Source organism: Mandrillus leucophaeus, unplaced genomic scaffold (genome assembly GCF_000951045.1).
Source record: "Mandrillus leucophaeus isolate KB7577 unplaced genomic scaffold, Mleu.le_1.0 Scaffold258, whole genome shotgun sequence".
NCBI classification, from domain to species: Eukaryota; Metazoa; Chordata; class Mammalia; order Primates; family Cercopithecidae; genus Mandrillus; species Mandrillus leucophaeus.
This window is the reverse complement of record NW_012102676.1, coordinates 4,020,513-4,039,679: the sequence shown is the minus strand read 5'-3', so window position 1 is coordinate 4,039,679 and position 19,167 is coordinate 4,020,513. Positions and strand designations below refer to the sequence as shown.

At 35.0% G+C, this 19,167-nt stretch overlaps 1 pseudogene across 1 annotated transcript; it reads left to right on the top strand.

Moving 5' to 3' along the window:
• Positions 1-6,736: 6,736 nt before the first annotated feature.
• Positions 6,737-17,549, top strand: LOC105542413 (annotated as a pseudogene). Its single transcript, XR_001006467.1, has 3 exons — positions 6,737-6,813; positions 12,815-12,817; positions 17,014-17,549. The product of XR_001006467.1 is annotated as a 60S ribosomal protein L24-like (transcript).
• The last annotated feature ends 1,618 nt before the right edge of the window (positions 17,550-19,167 follow it).

The following is a 19,167-nucleotide window of genomic DNA, read 5'->3' as shown; positions in this document are numbered from 1 at the left end:
ATGGAATCAACCTAAATGTTCATGAATGAATGAATGGATAAACACACACACACACACACACACACCCCAAAATATTATTCTGCCATAAAAAACAAAACCCTGTCATTTGCAACATGTATGGAACGGGGGGACATTACATTGTGTGAAATAAGCCAGACACAGACAAATGTTGTTTGTGTGTTCTCACTCATATGAGGAAGCTAAAAAAATGATCACATGGAGGTAGTGAATAGAATGGTTGTAACTGGGAAAGATAGTGGGGAGGAGGATAAGAAGGAGTTGGTTAATGGGTACAAAAGTACTATTTATGCATACATATAAATGTGTGTGTTTATAGTTCACTAATAAGTGAAATATTTAAAGAGCTAAATATAGGGAAAAAACAGGCAGGCATATTTAATAGTAATTTCATAGCAAGTTACCCTCAATAGTGCTTTAACATATTTAAGTGTTTATCTTTCCATAATTAAACCATTTCAACATATCCTGATTGCTACTGTCTTACCTATTTGCGTAAATGATGATGTCAGCACTCTATTTAACCACCTTCAATGCCTCCTCACTTATTTTTCAATAAATCCATACTCCATAACTCAAAAATTTAGGTTCTCCTTAAGTTTATATTAACCTATATGACCAGTCTTAAAATTTCCCAATACAAACCTGGGAAACTCAAGGTAGCATATCCACATTTGCAGAACATGATGTGCTTTCTTGCTTTGTGATTATGCTCATATAGTTTTTTCGCCAGGAGTTCTTTTGCCATCCTCATCTTGCATTTGAAATTTTATCCATTTGGCCACCCACAAATAAAGTGACTACTTGCAAAATAACTACTTGATTACCCCCAAATGATCCTTCACAATTCTGCCATTTTCGTCAGAAAGTCCCAAATGAAGGAGTCTCTGAGACTACTCTGGCTTAGGAGGCTGCCCTCCCCTGCCAAAAATAAATCTTCAAACGATACCTTAATTTTATTACTTTATGTAACTCAGTTTATATGTGGTACCAAAGAGCTTTTTAGAGAATGATACCTAAAGGTTTGAAAGAGAAAAAAACTGGCTGTCCCCAAAGCCATAGTCTTTTATCATTTGTGAATATATTTTAAGAGTTTCTTTTTTGAATGGAGATTAAGCCTACAACTACGTAGTATGTGTGTGCTTTGTTACATGTATTGAACAAGTACATTAAATTTTGGAACAAAAATCCTATGTAAAACATCATTAGTGGAAAATAAATATCTTGAGATTATCTACCCTAACATTTAAAAGATATGCTCAATGATTATTACCACTGTCCTTACTGTCCATGATCAACTGGATCCCTACATACCCTGCTTCAGCCATCAGGATTTTCATATCCTACAAAATCCAAGTGTTCTTCCTGGCTGTTGGATCCATACTTTACTCGTTTAGTGGGGAAGCTCTGGCTGTATTGAATGTTAAAGTAGCTGAAGGCAGTGAACTCTCCATCACTAAAATTCAAAAACAGTCTTTTGGCCGGGCACGGTGGCTCACACCTGTAATTCCAGCATTTTGGGAGGCCAAGGTGGGTGGATCACGAGGTGAGGAGATGGAGACAATCCTGGCTAACATGGTGAAACCCGTCTCTACTAAAAATACAAAAAATTAGCCTGGCGTGGTGGCAGGCACCTGTAGACCCAGCTACTCGGGAGACTGAGGCAGAAGAATGGCATGAACCTGGGAGGTGGAGCTTGCAGTATGCATTTCAGCCTGGATGACAGAGCGAGACTCCGTCTCAAACAACAACAAAACAGTCTTTTGTTTCCCAGTAGTTCTATGGAATTAGCTTTTCTTATAACAGTGGCTAAAATGTAGAATTATGAGGAAAATACTGCAGAAGTGAGAGATTCCTGGCCACTTGACAATCAACTTAATTTTGGTGATAAACAAGAGGAATGGGTCTGGGGGAAATTACTAAAAAAAAACTTCCGTTGAATCAGTGGCATTCTCATTTCCCCCATGTATAAGAAGCCTCCAATAATCAAGTAACTCTAGAGATTTTGGAATATATCAGCACCATCTTTTTCCTAATAAGAGTTATAATTCTTCTTTCTTAATACAGATATTAATTGAGGATCTGTTTGAACTCATTGCTAGACATTAAAGATATTAACATAAAATATTATTTGTGTAGTCCTTGATTTTTAGTCACTGACATTTCAGGGTTATGTATATAATTTGTATCATTTTTATGATGCCTTAATAATTGGATACATGGGGGAAAGAATTTTCTCTCTTTTTATTTTTTTGGCTCCCAACACATTTACTGGTGCCTGACACATGGAAAGCCTTTGATGTGTGTTTATTGAATTGAATCGAGTGGATTCAATGTCAGTTTAAGAGGGGGATTAAAATGTTTAAAGAAACAAACTGCTATCTATCGAAATATGTTTCTACAACTCTCTGTCAGTTTTCCATATCTTTGTTAGTGCATCCATAGATATAGTACTAAGAAGTGGCCAAATTTAATTTTAATTATCATCTTCATATTATAACTAAACATCTGTGTGAATATTTTCCTTTGAGGCTAAATTGTGTGTTTATTCTTTTTAAAATATCAGCTTCTAATATTTGGCCAATTCTTTAATCTAGTTTATTGAAACTTACTTTATACTGTATGTGCATTTTCATAAAGACAAAGTAATCACCACTAAGGCACATTTCCTGGTTGACTCCTTCAGAGATGCTTGGGGCAGCATGTACACTGAAGTAAAGTGTTTCTCAGAATACGAACATTACATTTCAAATCAGTTTCCAGCTATTTTATTGTTTTCTTGTTCATAGCCACATAAGGGAAAGTGAATAATACTGAACCAATTATGAAATCATGTGTCACTCCACTAGTGATGAAAAATGGGCTAGACACAGAATGTCATCAACTTCACTAAGTACAGACATTCCATCAACCTTAGGAACTGAGTAAGTATTTCTAGGCAGCTAGACTTGCTAAATGGCAGTCAGGTGTCCACTGAAAATTTGGTACTCCCTTAGAGGATTGGTAATAATCCATCAATGTTTAAGCTGGCATACCTTTCAACATGCATAGATCATTTGGCAACATCTTCAGCGTGGTACACTGTCAGTTGTATATTCAGTGGATTACAATGATTAAGCAAGGGCTTTACTCCTGGACAAGAGGCCATATAGGAACTTATGGGTTTTTTGTTTTGTTTTGTTTTGTTTTGTTTTTTTCACTCATCAAATTTTTTCATAGTGGAACAATTAAAAGAATAAGCAAATGGTTATAGCAGGAACAAAATGATATCATACTCATATGGATAAAAGCCTATAGATACTTAAAATAAATACACCATCAAATAGCTTCTATCCCCAGCATAAAAGACAAAAAGGTGTCTTTGGAAATGTCTGTGGTATCTAAACTTTCAACTACATTTTAATGATCATATGCCTCTATGGAGGTCAGAATGTATCCATTTTTTTCCTTTTATATTTGGGGGAAAAGAAATGGAGGATTTAAGTTATCAAAGTGAGTAGCAGCAGTAGGGAAAAATTTTCAAATTTGGTAACACATGTAATTGTATTTTTAAAATGAAGATAGTTAAATAAAGAAACAATGTTTGCAGAAAAGAGCTTGTTCTAATGTGCACATATGCAATAAATATTTGTTGAAAAGCTTATGACAAAATTTGAGTTCTGCATTGATTGTATCTAATCGGTCTGTTTTATAATTCTTTGTTGCATATAATCTAAAAATGTAAACCTAAATAGAAAAAATTATCACAGTGACAAACCTATGCAAACATGTAATTTATCACCAAATCAGTAGTATACATAATCGCAATTCTTTGAATACATATTATGTTTCAGGCTCTATAATTACTGTCATTATATTTTATATTATTAATTCTCACAATATCTTGTGAAATGGATACTGTTTTTAACCCCTGTATTTTATGGAAGGAAATTAAGGTTCAGAGGATATAAGTAATTTGCCCAAGTTGTATAGCCAACTTGGTAAAGATGGATTTTGAACCCCAGTCATGTAAGTTCAGAGGCTATGCTACATTCTTAAAACATATTCTTCTTATTAGATGAAAACATAATTCTACTTTTCTATGTATGTGGAGACACAAAAATTGATGATTGTAAAACAAGTATATATAATCAGTTTCTTTTCTTTGAAATAGGGTTAGTATCTACACTAAATTTATGAAATTTTGCAGCTATGATTAAAAAGGTATGTTATCATTTTTATTTTATTCATTCACTTAATAAGTAGTTATTGAATGGAAGGCAATGTAACAAGTGTTAGAGAAACACTGATGAAATAAGCATAGACCAACAATCATAAATCTGATGGGAAGGCAGGCAAAAATACAAATTTATGTAAGTATTTTACAGAAAAATATCTTTGAAGTAGTGTGACACTTGAACAAATTTTAATTAAAGATTCTGCAAAGAAGACCTCTCTTTCTTTAAAATTTAAATAATTCTGTCAATTTATATCATGAAGCTAAAATTTTTCTAATATTATAAAGGTTGAATTGTCCTCATAAAGCAGAGCCCAATAAACTGCAGGCAAAATTGGGTACACTGACTATTTTTGTTTTTACAATTTTAAATAGTTATGCTTTAAATAGTTATATATCTATATAATATCCTTGATGTTCTCTCTTGTCTCCAAAATCCTAAAATATTTGCTGTATCATCTTTTAAGGAAGAGTTTTATGACTTTGTCTTAGAGTGATTTCATGATTAGTTAATATGGAATTGAGAATCAGAATTCAGCAAACTTTTAGAAGGCTGGTTACAATGACTGCTAAAGTCCCTTTTATCTTTCAGTTTATGATTTTTTAATTCACTTTAAATTGTATGAAAGTCTTGTACATCAAAGTATGAAAGGAACAAAGAAATAGTAATTGTTCTCTAAAGCAATGGTTCTGAAACTTTCTGCATCATAGATCTTTTTGGAAATCTGGAATTTCTCTGCAGATAAATGCATGTATGTGAGCAAACCCAGTGAATTCTCATATATTTCCACCAGAATCTGGCTTCCTGGCTTCCTATCTATGGATGATGCAGAGATTCAAGAACCACAGATTCAAAACTTCTGTTTCTTTTGCCAAAAGTTTGGTTGCTTATTTAGATTAGCAATGACTCTAAAATCCATAGAGACATAATTTTTCTATTTGCATTATCTGTCTGCATTCCTTTTCGATAGAGGAAATGAGCTGGCCTCAAATAATAAATTGGCTGATAGACATTACTGCTGCCCCCGCACCACCCCCCACCCCCTGCTGTTTGACTCTAAAGCTGATTTTAGTTGCTCTTTCTTCAGTAGCTAGGAGATCTTTTAAAAAGTAAATTGTAAATACAGAGTATATAGGAAGCTACATTATGCTATTCCAATTGGATTGCTATCCCTCACCTTTCATTTGGATATTAGGAAAGCAAAATATTCATGTCAAAGCAAAACTCTTGATGAGGCTTTTAGGACTTTACTAATGCATTCCAACCTCATAGGTTTGGCTCCATTCTCTGAAGCTGAAAATAGCTAACAAATGGCTTTCCAGTACTGCCTGAGTTGTATTGTATTTCTGTTCTGCTTGTTGGCAGAGATGATATAGGGAGATGACATCATATATATCAACTTTTTCTCTCATTAAGAAACTTAGTTCAAGTTTTTCTTAGTCAGAGATACCTTTGTTTCATCTTATCCACAATTGGGATATTGCAGGATTAAAATACAAATTAGAATTACTTCAAAAATGAAAATAGTAAAAAGGCAAAATATTCTGAATAAATGTTTAAAGACTAATACAGACACACATATCTGAAGCACAGGAATATGTTGAGATGTATGTGGACATGTCCTGGTGGATATATATGTATGTCTCCCAGTATTGATATCAATTTTAACATCTACCTTAGGGAATGGTGGGAATTCCAGAGGAATCTTCCAAAACAAAATTTACATTGAATCTTCTCTGTCCTATGGAAGAACTCAGAAAGATGAATTTTTACATGGAATAATGTTCTGGATATGAGAAAAAAAATCTTCATTTTGCACTACTTTGGACTGGGAGAAATTTGTGGAAACAGGATTTCTGTGAGCCACAGGATGGTTAGTAAACATCAGGCCTGGGGGGAGAGCAGAACAAGAAGCCTGGGAAAGGCACAAGACTGTGCCTCTGTGGGAGTGACCACTCACTCCCTGTACATTTCAAAATAGCTAGAAGGGAATAATTTGAATATTTCTAGCATAAAGAAAATATAAATATTTATAGATATCCCAATTACCCTGATTTGATTATATGAATGTATTAAATTATACATTTACCCCAAATATGTACATCTAATATGTATCAACAAAAAGTAAACAAGATAAAAGAAAGCTATTAAATTTTTTTCTCTAAACTTCGGTGCCTTTAATATAAACAATAAGTGGTTATTGTCCTAACATATATCTTATTGTCAGGGTAAAGAACTGCTTATACGTGTAAGTGAAACATTCATGTTGAAAAGCAAAGTGCTTTTTGAGCATCAGTGAACATTGAGTGAAGACACATTCTAAACTTGAGGACACTTGTAGTGTTGTCTTCCCAAAAAACATTTTAATTGCTAAGTTTACAGCTTTAGCTGTACCTGAAAAATTGACTTCAGGCTAAAATAAGCTCAACATCTTCTCATTATTTAAATACATTGTCTTTTTTATGATTTTGTTTTTGATATGGAGTCTTGCTGTGTCACCCAGGCTGGAGTGCAGTGGTGTGATCTCGGCTCACTGCAAGCTCCACTTCCCAGGTTCATGCGATTTTCCTGCCTCAGCCTCCCAAGTAGCTAGGACCACAGGTGCCCACCACCACACCCAGCTAATTTTTGTATTTTTAGTAGAGATGCAGTTTCACCATGTTAGCCAGGATGGTCTTGATCTCCTAACCTCGTGATCTGCCCACCTCGGCCTCCCGAAATGCTGGGATTACAGGTGGGAGCCACCACGCCTGACCCAGTTATCATTTTTATAATTGATACATGTAATTAATAAACATATAAGATATAGTATCTTATAGTAATTAAATAATATATATCAAATAAATACATATGCAGATAAACACATCACCCATTGTTCTTCAGGCTGGCTACAATATTTAGGTGCCACAAAAATGTGGTGATGATATAAACAAAATCTGTGTATCATTTTTAAAAAGTAGTTTTACAATCATTTATATCTCTTTAAGCAGAGTCATTTTCTTTGGCTTCTGCATTTATACTGTGATAAATATGAGCGTACAAAGACACACAACAAGCTCTCGGTAGGCATGTATGTACCTCTTAAAATGTGACACTATTTGAATATATGCTATGTATATACATGTTTTTGATGGAAGAATGTTTGGAAAATCTCCATGGTAAATAAATATCAGTTTGATATAAAAACCAGCATATGTTTAAAAACTATTCTACCCTTCTCAAGTATTTTTCCCTACAATCCTGTCCCCTCATTTTCTATTTCACTTTTAGATCATCTTAACTAGAAAACAATATCAGTCTCTTTATAAGCATATATGTACCATATAACCTAGTAATCCCATGCCTGGATATTTACCATAAAGGAATGAAAACTTATATTCACACAAAATTTTTCATTGTTCATTGTAATTTTATTTGTAATAGCCAAAAATGCAGCACATATATGAGCTTCAATGGGTAAATGAATAAACAAACTGTCCTTTATCCATATAGTGGAATACTGTTGAGCAACAAAAAACAACAAACAATTGTTAAATGTGACAGCTGGGATGGATCTCAAGGGCATTGTACTGAGTGGAAAAACAATCTCAAAAGGTTTTATATTGTATAAGTCTATTTATATAATAGACTTAATAAGACAAAATTGTAGTAATGAGGAAAAGATGGGTGATTGCCAGGAACTAGGATAAAGAGTGGTTGCTGGGACTACAATGGGGAAGGATGAGAGAGTTTCTTTGGGGTGATGGCTCAGTTCTGTTTCCTGGTTTGTGGTGGTGTTCAGATGAATCTACATATATGATAAAATTTGAATGAACTAGACGACAATTGGTAAAATCTGAATATAGCCCATATTTTAGTTAATAATATTGTGCCAATGCCAGTTTTTGGATTTTAATCATTGTACTTTAGTTATATAAGATGTTTTCAGTGATGTAGATGGAACAGGAGGTCATTATGTTAAGTGAAATAAGCCAAGCACAAAAAGACAAATATCACATATTCTTACTCATATGCGGGAAGTAAGAAAAAAAAAACAAAAAACAGAATCCCATGAAGAGAGAAGATTTGTAGTACAAATATAAGGTTTGATGGAAGAAATAAGACCCAGTGTTAGATAAATCAGTACTATGACTACAGTTTACAATAACCTATTATGTATTTTAAAATAGAAGAGAATAATTTAAATGGTTCAGCATAAAGAAAATACATATTTAAGATGATGAATATTGTAAATACATTGATTTGATATTTACAAATTATATGAATGTATTAACTTATTACATGCACCCTGAAACTATGTACACCTATCAGGGATCAATAAAAAGGAATTAAAAGAATACAAAGCACAGTAAAAAGATTTTTTGGTAACTACTGTGTGATTGTACCATTATTTCAAAATAAAAATTTAAAAAATAGAGGTCTTCACATGACACTCTCAAAAGGCTCACTGGAAAGGAAAGGATGCTACAAGCCTCCTGACACCTGCACCCATACTAATTTCCTTCTGTCCTGCCACAAACAGGAGCACCTTTCCTCCTATCTAGGACCAAATCCTTCGATTAGGTTTTCTAGCCGATCTCTTTACAACTTATCAACATTCCTATCTATTATTGTAGATATTTCCTCTCTCTCTCAGCTGTGTTCTTTCTATGAGTTTGCAAACTTTCTCAGAATACATGCCATTTTTTTTTAAGTCATAATTCCTTCATTTCAACTAATATTCTCTTCTGCCTCCATGCTGTCATTTTTCTTCCCATTCTTAAATCCAAACCTTTCAAAAAGGTGCATATGTACATATATGTACAGAAACCACCTCTTCACCTACTACCTTTACTTTAGCCTACACCAGTGCTCATGGGGAGTTTCAGTGATCATCGTGGGAGGAATTTGTGAAGGGTGATCATCAATAACATCAATAATATTAATCCCGCTAAATCCAATGGACTGCTTCACAGTTTTTATATAAGCAGTTTCTTGCTAACTTCACAGTTATTATCACCGGTTTCCTTTTACACTTACTTGTGTGAATATTTGATGAATATCTATTTCCTCACTAGACTGAGACCAGAGATTAACTTTTTAAAATTATTGCTGTACTCTTGAACAGAGTAGATGTTCAATTGTGTAAGCCTAAAATTAACAACTATACGTAATCATTTAAAAATACAATTCTCTAGCTAAGAGGAGCTTGTTATTTCAGTGACTTATATACCATTATTTATTTGAAATAGCCACTTGGTAATCTCAACTGCATCTCAAGATTATCATGTTCAAAACTGAACTCAAGATCTTTTTCCTACAACTTACTTACACCCAGTGTTCTCCATTTTAGGAAATGGCATGTCCATGCATTCAGTTATTCAAGCCTGAAATGTAGAAGCAATTCTTAACTTTTATGAACTTTCATATCCAAAACATTCTCCAATTTTGCAGATTTTATCTCCCATCTATTACTTGAATGAAACTTCCCTTTCTCTTCTTGAAATGCTAAATACTATCCCACTTATTATCTCTCATTCAAATGGCACATTTCTAGTAATTGGTCTTTATACTTCTACATATTAGTATACATATATAAATACATATATGTATATTAATATAGTATTAAATGGCATGTTAGATACTATATAACCATCATGTATCATATATTAAAAATTATAAATATTATATATTTGTTAATATATGATATATTGATGTATCAATATATTAATATAGAAAGACCAATTATTATTTATAAATACACTGATATATGAGCAGTTACCCAAATGAATCCTGAGTTTACTTGGACTCTACACATCCAACAAGCAGCAGCAGAGTGCCTCCTCTGTGTCAGGCACTCTAAGCTATTCGAGATTCCAAAAATGTCCATGTATGGCTCTTGCTTTCAAGTCTTTCAGTCCTAAACTGTGCTTCAGGTTGTCTGAGTGACCTTGTAGGGAATTGGTAACCAGTTTACTTGCCATTTTCCTTTATCCCTGATAATCCTGAAAGTCTCTGTAATGAGCAAAATTTTGTCATGTCTCCCTTCAAGACTCCTCAAATTCATGTGTTGAAATCCTAACCACCAGTACTTTAGAATGTGACTACATTTTGGAGATAGGATCTTTAGAGAGGTAGTTAAGTTAAAATGAGGTCATGAGGATGGACCCTAATCCAATGTGACAGACATTCTTATAATACATAGGTATAAGACCCTCATCCTTATGCCAGGGATCCTTATGGGACATAGGTAGACACAGAGGGAGGACCCTATGAGGACACAATGAAAGGTGGTCATCTACGAGTTGATGACAGAGGCCTTACCAGCCCTACTAGCACCTCGATCTTGGAATTCTATCCCTAGATCTGTGAAGAAATAAGTTTCTGTTGGTTAGGTCACCTAGTTTGTGCTATTTTGTTATGGCAGTCCTGGCAAACAGATACTTTCTTCCCTCTCTATAGGTACTTACTTTTGAAATCTTGGCATACTTTCCAACAAAGCTGACAAGACGTTTTAATAACAATAACTAAAAGTTGTATAGGGCTTCAAAATTTAAATAACTGTGTACATGCCTTATTTAATCTTTACACCAACCTGAGAGTATCAGTGTTATTTTTCTTTCTAGTTTTGTTTGTGCAATTTACTTCCTCTTAAACTCTCCCTGTAAGTGATAGAGCCTGGATTAAAACCTAGTGTTTTCATTTTCAAGCTTACGAGTGTTTAAACAATTGCCTGAATATTCCACAAACGGTACAATGAGCAATGCAGAATTAACTGTAATTGGCTTTCTTCATAAAAAGTGGTTAACACAATAGGATTCTTTTATTTGTTCTCATCAAGGAGTTTAGATGTGCATGTGTGGAGCTGTGTGTGAGTCTATAGCCTCTGGTGACTAGCTGAAACATTTACAGTCAATCGGAATCAAACACCTCACAACAGTATTCTCCAAATGATGTTCATTAAGTGAAGCTCTTCTTCTCTCACAAGCTAAAATAATCTTGTTTTACAGAAATAAACAAGAACAGTGGCCTGGGGATATTCAGAGAAGATTCCACCACAGAAAACAGAATGTGGAAGTTGTTAAGTCTTTTTTGCCTCTGTGAGCTGTTATGAAATCTTGTGTTTCAAATCACAGCATGGCAAACTCAGTTTATCAATATCTGGATACTGAATTCAAGATCTTGGTATCTTACTGAGGTACTATTAAAAGCTATACAGGAATAACTTGAAATTTTCAAATATTCTATTTGTTATTAATGCATTTTTATCTAGTCAAAGCAGGACTTCTGCTTGGGAATCTACTCAAGTAAAAACTACATTTCTAAGGTATTTTTATGTAAGTGGTTTCCTGCTAATTAGTAGAAGACATTCTTTCCAAAGAGTGGCCTCCTTTACTCTTCATCTCTGCATGTTAAGCTGTTTATGAAAAATACTTAATATTTCAAAGATTTCTCAGAGTCTCAGAAATAAAGATCATCATGAAAATCAATAAAAGTAATTATGATCCGTATCAAACATGTCAAATGTCCAATATTTGCTTTTTTGTCCTTGTTCTGGAATATTAAAAATGTTAGTCAGCCAGGTGCGGTGGCTCACACCTGTAATCCCGGCACTTTAGGAGGCTGAGGCGGGTGGATCACCTGAGGTCAGGAGTTCGGGACCAGTCTGGCCAACATGGTGAAACCCTGTCTCTACTAAAAATACAAAAATTAACTGAGCATGGTGGCGGACACCTGTAATCGCAGCTACTTGGTAGGCTGAGGCAGGAGAATCTCATGAACCCAGGAGGCGGAGGTGGTAGTGAGTCGAGATCGCGCCATTGCATTCCAGCCTAGGTGACAAGAGCAAAACTCCATTTCAGAAAATAAAAAATAAAAAATGTTAGTCAACAATGTCATTATCTATATGTGTTAACAAGTTATGGAGGCATTATCATGTATATTAGGTTTGTTGTGTACTGAAAGAATGAAGCAGTTCAAGTCCTCAAAGGGCTTATAGTCATTTGAAAAAGCAAAACAGGTATGAGTGTAAATGGTTTGAAATTATTAGATATACCACCTTTGAGGTAAGACAAATAGAGATACTTCTACCTATTGTTTTTTACATGTATGTCTTTAACTTCATTTATTGTCAAATTTTAGTGACTAGTAAATGCAAGATAAGATCAATTGGTAGTAGAGACAATACCATATTGCCTTGTTTCTTATTTTACTGGAAATGCCTTTGTTTTCTACATAAATAGAATGCTTACTTACTTCAGGGCTGAGGTATATTTATTATAGTTATATTATTCTGTTAAGACTTATTACTCAATTATTTAATTCAGGGTTTTTTGACACAAGTGGATGTTGGATTTTGTCAAGCGAAAGGTCTGCTGCTGTAAAAATTATCAGATGGTTTTTCTTCTTTGTTCTATTAATGTGAAAGATTTTATTAAAATACTTTCTAATAGGGGATTAATTCTATTAATGTACTCTTGATTCTTTTTTTTTAATATTGGCATAAATATTCATAAGTGGGATTGGGCTGTAATTTTTTTTTTTTTTTTTTAATTGAGACAGAGCCTTGCTCTGTAACCCAGGCTGGAGTGCAGTGGTACCGCCTCTGCTCTCTCCAAGTTCTGCCTCCCAGGTTCATGCCGTTCTCTTGCCTCAGCCTCCCTGAATAGCTGGGACTATAGGCACCCAGCACCACGCCCAGCTAATATTTTTGCATTTTTAGTAGTGACAGGGTTTCACTGTGTTTAGTAGTGACGGGGTTTCACTAGCTACTAGGATGGTCTCGATCTCCTGACCTCATGATTCGCCCACCTTGGCCTCCCAAAGTGCTGGGATTACAGGCATAAGCCACCATGCCCGGCCCTGTAAATATTATTTTGTTATATTTATTTCAATATTTTAGATAAATATTTTTATCATAAAATAATTTGAGAAATGCCTTTCTTTTTCTATTATTAGGAACAGTTTAACATTAGAATGATCTTGTCTTAATGATTGGGTAGAATTACTCTGTAAAATCTTTAAGTCTAATGTATTTTTTGCAGGAAGGGTTTTTTAAAAGTTATTTTGGCCAGGCACAGTGGCTCATGCCTGTAATATTAATTGTTAGTCCTTTTACATACTTTCGCTTCATCCACTTAATCAGTCTTGTATTATGAGAGTTGAGTTAAATTCTACTGTTATTAACATATTTCTGCATATTTCTTTTTGTAAGTATAGTGTTGGCCTCCTAAGACTTGTTGCTGTACAAATGTCAATAACTGTCATCATTATAATCTGTAACTTTTAGCATCATGAGATGTGATTTTTGTTTCTTTTATGCTTTCATAACAGTATTTTACCTCATCAGATATCAGCATCAAAATTCTGGCTTTCTTTCTATTTGTGTGTATGTGTGTGTTTGTTTTTGGTTTACTTTTTAAGTATAATGGTGCTGAATCTCTTTGTATTATGGTGTTTCATGTATAATGTTAAAATTTGATTTTTTAGCCAATCTGAAAAGCTGTGTTTTTATTAGGTTTTCTGATATTTGCTAATATTACCAATATATTTAGTCTTAGTTTTGTAATATTATTTCATGTTGTATTTATATATACTCAAATACTTCATAATCATCTTTTGTTAGCAAATAATCTGAATTTCAAACATATAAAAACTATTTTAATTTGGCATATGCATCACTACTAAATCTCTACACTTCCTTAACAGAAAATAAGAAATTTCAAAGATACATATATATACAGTAAAACTATTGATATTTGAGGCTAAAAAATTATGATTCCATGTAATATCATTGATATTCCCATTTTCCATCAATTACCATATAACTAACTTTGTGAGTCTTTGCAGATTTTTATAAGTGAAACACTTGCTGCTTTGTCCCTGATTATTTTTTAATCTGATTGTTCACAGCTTGCTAATTTGTAATTGGGTTTTTACAACTAGAAAACCTCCAGATTTCAGAAAAACTAATTTATTTTTTTCTTTGCTTAATTGTAGTGTTCACACTCAAAACAGTGGAGTGAGATGACTTCTAGTGGGTTTTGTGCAGTGTTCTGGAACCAATAAAATATATTATTGATTGCCTAATGAAAAGCACCATGTTCATACAAATTTACTGAGTCTGGGCAGGGATACAACTGCTACTTTTATTCTGTTTGGAGAATCACCTGCCATTTTACCAGGGTCTATTGCTACATATCAAGTGTGCTTTAAATTAGGTTGGGATTACCTACAGGGAACTTTGTTAGATGCCCTTATCCTTTTCCTTTCCTGCAGAGCTACCCATTGCTTCTCATTTAGCCAAAAATCATCAAAATTAATTATGATTGAGTGGTATAAAAGTTGAAACAAAGTACAAGTTAGGTCCCTTTGACTCTCTCAAAATTACAGAGTAGAACTGTATATTTTATGTACCACATTACTATGTAAGGTTTAGGCAAACTGAAAGGGTGGGCAGATTAAATTTGCTGATTTAAAAATCAAAATTTTAAGAAAACACCTAGAAAAGAGTGCAAAGAGAGCCATGCTTACCAGGATCAAGTGAAAAGTTATGAAAATATTTTCATTTCATTTGTGCTTTTGACTAATGTTCTCAAAATAGGGTCAATGTAGACATGTCACAATTGGAAGAATAAAAACAAAGTGATAAATGTTGTCATTGACTCTCATGAGTATATAATCTAGTATGCCTTATATGACATTAGATACTATCAAGTAGTACTTCAAAATAGCATTTGTGTTTGTCAGAAAAGTTTATGGTAACAAATACCACCTGAATCTCTGTTCTATTAAACAACAAAGGTTTATTGCTCACCTACGCTACACCTTTAATGCATGCTGGCAAGAAGTTCTATTCAGATAAAAAGGAGCTCTAGAAAGTATTATATGGACAATTAAATATTCCAGTCCAGAAGTGACACATGTCTCTTCTACTCACAACTCATTGAAATGGCCCTACCCATAAAGGGCCAGTAATTTCAGTCCTTCTATGTGCCAGAAGTTGGGAGAACAATTAATAGTTATCAAAGAACCCTAATGACCACCACAGTACCTAAGAATTAAATTGAATGAGGCACATTAACTGCTATTTGGGAAAAGACATAATAGAAACATTAAAATCTCTAGTTACTTTTCAACAAACTGATTTGCATCTAAGTTGAATAGAAAGAAGAAGATATATCTATTTTTCTATCTATCTGGCAATTGCAAAACAATGTGTCACTTACATTATGGAAACTTAAACACCACAGTATATTGTACTATTCATTCCTAGACTAGCTCACAAGTATTGAAAGTAAAATGATCTTGAATTATAAAACCATAGTGATGCTTTCATGGGCAATGCCATTCACTATTCTAGTCTGTGCTGCTAATAACATATCTCCCCTTGCACTAGATTTGGGAAGAAGCACACAGGAGTTTTACACAGTTCGAGTCTATCATAAGAGGCTTCTATCATGGATGTGATGAATATGAGAGGGATAAAAATTTAAAAATGCAGGTTCTAGAGGAGAGTTAATTTTTAAAATCTTTCTAGCATTACATTGAAAAGTAACATCTGTCATAGAACTCTAACTGGTGAAAACTCAGTTGGTGATTTTTAGTGATCAGCTTGAGAATACATTATGCACTATTACAATTGCTTGACACATAGTAGTCACTCAGATGTACTGGTATATGTGTTTGTGTATTTGTTTGATTGCTTTTAAATAAATAAATGCTATTTTTCATCCTCGGGCACAATTCCTTTTCTTTCAACTACCGCTATCTGGTATTGCAATCAGTGTTCCTCTCTCTCTGTGATCAATACAGAAGATTTATGGATCTTTGAGCAGTTTTTCAAATTAGCTCATGTTGAGGAGTAGGATAAGGTCTCCAGAGTTGTTGAGACATGAAAAAAGATGAATTTGTGGCAAGTAAAGAAGTAAATTATATGGTTTGACTGTGTCCCCACTCAAAGCTCATCTTGAATTGTAACTTCCACAATTCCCACATGTCATGGGAGAAACCTGGTGGGAGATGATTGAATTATGGGGGCAGGTCTTTCTTGCGTTGTTCTTGTGATAGTGAGTCTCATGAGATCTGATGGTTTTAAAAACAGAAGTTTGGATTTTTTTTTTCTTGTAAATTTGTTTAAGTTCCTTGTAGATTCTGAATATTAGATCTTTGTCAGATGGATAGATTGCAAAAATTTTCTCCCATTCTGTAGGTTGCCTGTTGACTCTGATGATAGTTTAATTGGATGAGCTGAAGCTCTTTAGTTTAATTAGATCCCATTTGTCAATTTTGTCTTTTATTGTAATTGCTTTTGGTATTTTGGTCATGAAGTCTTTGCCCATACCTGTGTCCTGAATGGTATTGCCCAGGTTTTCTTCTAGGATTTTTATAGTTTTAGGTTTTCTGTTTAAGTCTTTAATCCATCTTGAGTTAATTTTTGTATAAGGTGTAAAGAAGGAGTCCAGTTTGTGTTTTCTGCATATGGCTAGCCAGTTTTCCCAGCACCATTTATTAAACAGGGAATCCTTTCCCCGTTGCTTATTTTTGTCAGGATTGTTGAAGATCAGATGGTTGTAGATGTGTAGCATTATTTCTGAGGCCTCTGTTCCATTGGTCTATATTTCTGTTTTGGTACCAGTACCATGCTGTTTTGGTTACTATAGCATTGCAGTACAGATTGAAGTCAGGTAGCATGATACCTCCAGCTTTGTCCTTTTTGCTTAGATTGTCTTGGCTATACGGGTTCTTTTTGGGTTACATATGAAATTTAAAGTAGTCATGATTCTCTCTTTCTCTTCACCATCTCTTCTTTTCTCTTGAATCCGTCGCCATGAAGGTGGAGCTGTGCAGTTTTAGCGGGTACAAGATCTACCCTGGACACGGGAGGCGCTACGCCAGGACGGACGGGAAGGTTTTCCAGTTTCTTAATGCAAAATGCGAGTCGGCGTTCCTTTCCAAGAGGAATCCTCGGCAGATAAACTGGACTGTTCTCTACAGAAGGAAGCACAAAAAGGGTCAGTCGGAAGAAATTCAAAAGAAAAGAACCCGCCGAGCAGTCAAATTCCAGAGGGCCATTACTGGTGCATCTCTTGCTGATATAATGGCCAAGAGGAATCAGAAACCTGAAGTTAGAAAGGCTCAATGAGAACAAGCTATCAGGGCTGCTAAGGAAGCACAAAAGGCTAAGCAAGCATCTAAAAAGACTGCAATGGCTGCTGCTAAGGCACCTACAAAGGCAGCACCTAAGCAAAAGATTGTGAAGCCTGTGAAAGTTTCAGCTCGCGGAGTTGGTGGAAAACGCTAAACTGGCAGATTCGATTTTTAAATACAGATTGGATTATAACTCTTAAAAAAATAAAATAAAAAGAAAGAAAAAAGAAATTTAAAGTAGTTTTTTCTAGTTCAGAAAGTGGGCAAAGGATATGAACAGATAGTTCTCAAAAGAAGACATTTATGTGCCAACAAACATATGAAAAAAAGTTTATAATTTGGTCATTAGAGAAATGCAAATCAAAACCACAATGAGATACCATCTCACACTAGTTAGAATGGCAGTCATTAAAAAGTCTGGAAACAGCAGATGCTGGAGAGGATGTGGAGAAATAGAAATGCTTTTACACTGTTAGTGGGAGTGTAAATTAATTCAACCATTATGGAAGATAGTGTGACAATTCCTCGAGGATCTAGAACCTGAAATACCATTTGACTCAGCAATCCCATTACTGGGTATATACCTAAAGGATTATAAATCATTCTACTATAAAGATACATGGGCCAGGCGCGGTGGCTCATGCCTGTAATCCCAGCACTTTGGGAGGCTGAGGCGGGCAGGTCACGAGGTCAGGAAATCGAGACCATCCTGGCTAACATGGTGAAACCCCGTCCCTACTGAAAATACAAAAAAAATTAGCTGGGCATGGTGGCGGGCACCTGTAGTCCCAGCTACTTGGAAGGCTGCTGCAGGAGAACAGTATGAACCCGGGAGGCACAGTTTGCAGTGAGCCGAGATCACACCACTGCGCTCCAGCCTGGGCAACAGAGTGAGACTCTGTCTCAAAAAAACAAAAAACAAACAAAACACACACACACACACACACACACACGCACCTGTATGTTTATTGCAGCACTATTTACAATAGCAAAGACTTGGAACCAAGCCAAATGCCCACAAATGATGGATTGGATAAAGAAAATGTGGCACATATACACTATGGAATAATATGCAGCCATAAAAAGCAATGAGTTAATGTCCTTTGCAGGTACATGGATGAAGCTGGAAACCATCATGCTCAGCAAACTAGCGCAGGAACAAAAAACCAAACACCACATGTTCTCGCTCATAGATGGGAGCTTATGAGTGAGAACAATGAGAACACATGGACACAGGGAGGGGAACACCATACACTGGGTCCAGTTAGGGGATAGGGGAAGGGGGAGGGAGAGCATTAGAACAAATACCTAATGCACATAAGTCTTAAAACCTAGGTGATCAAATAGATGGGGGCTATCCCTGAACCCTTGGAGTGAAACAGTCCAGGTGAGTTGAGACATTGGGTTCGAAGGATCTTCAAAGGTAAACAAGAATTGAGAGTTGGGATGTACAGAGATGCAGAAAAAGGCATCCTTAAGGTCCAGAACTGTAAACCACTCTGCTTCCTCTGATATTTGGGAAAGCAGAGTGTAAGGGTTAGGTGCAGTTGGGTATAGAGGGACAATGGCCTCATTGATAATCCTGAGATCTTGCACTAACCTCCACTGTCCGTTGGGTTTCTGTATTCCTAAAATTGGAGTATTGCAGGGGCTATTGCATGGTTTTACTAGGTCTTGGGCTTTTAGGTCCTTAACAATCTTTTGGAGTCCTTGTTGGGCCTCAGGTCTAAGGGGGTACTGCTTTTGGTAGGGAAAGGAGGCGGAATTCTTTAGTTTAACGTGAACAGGATGGGTAGGTATTCTT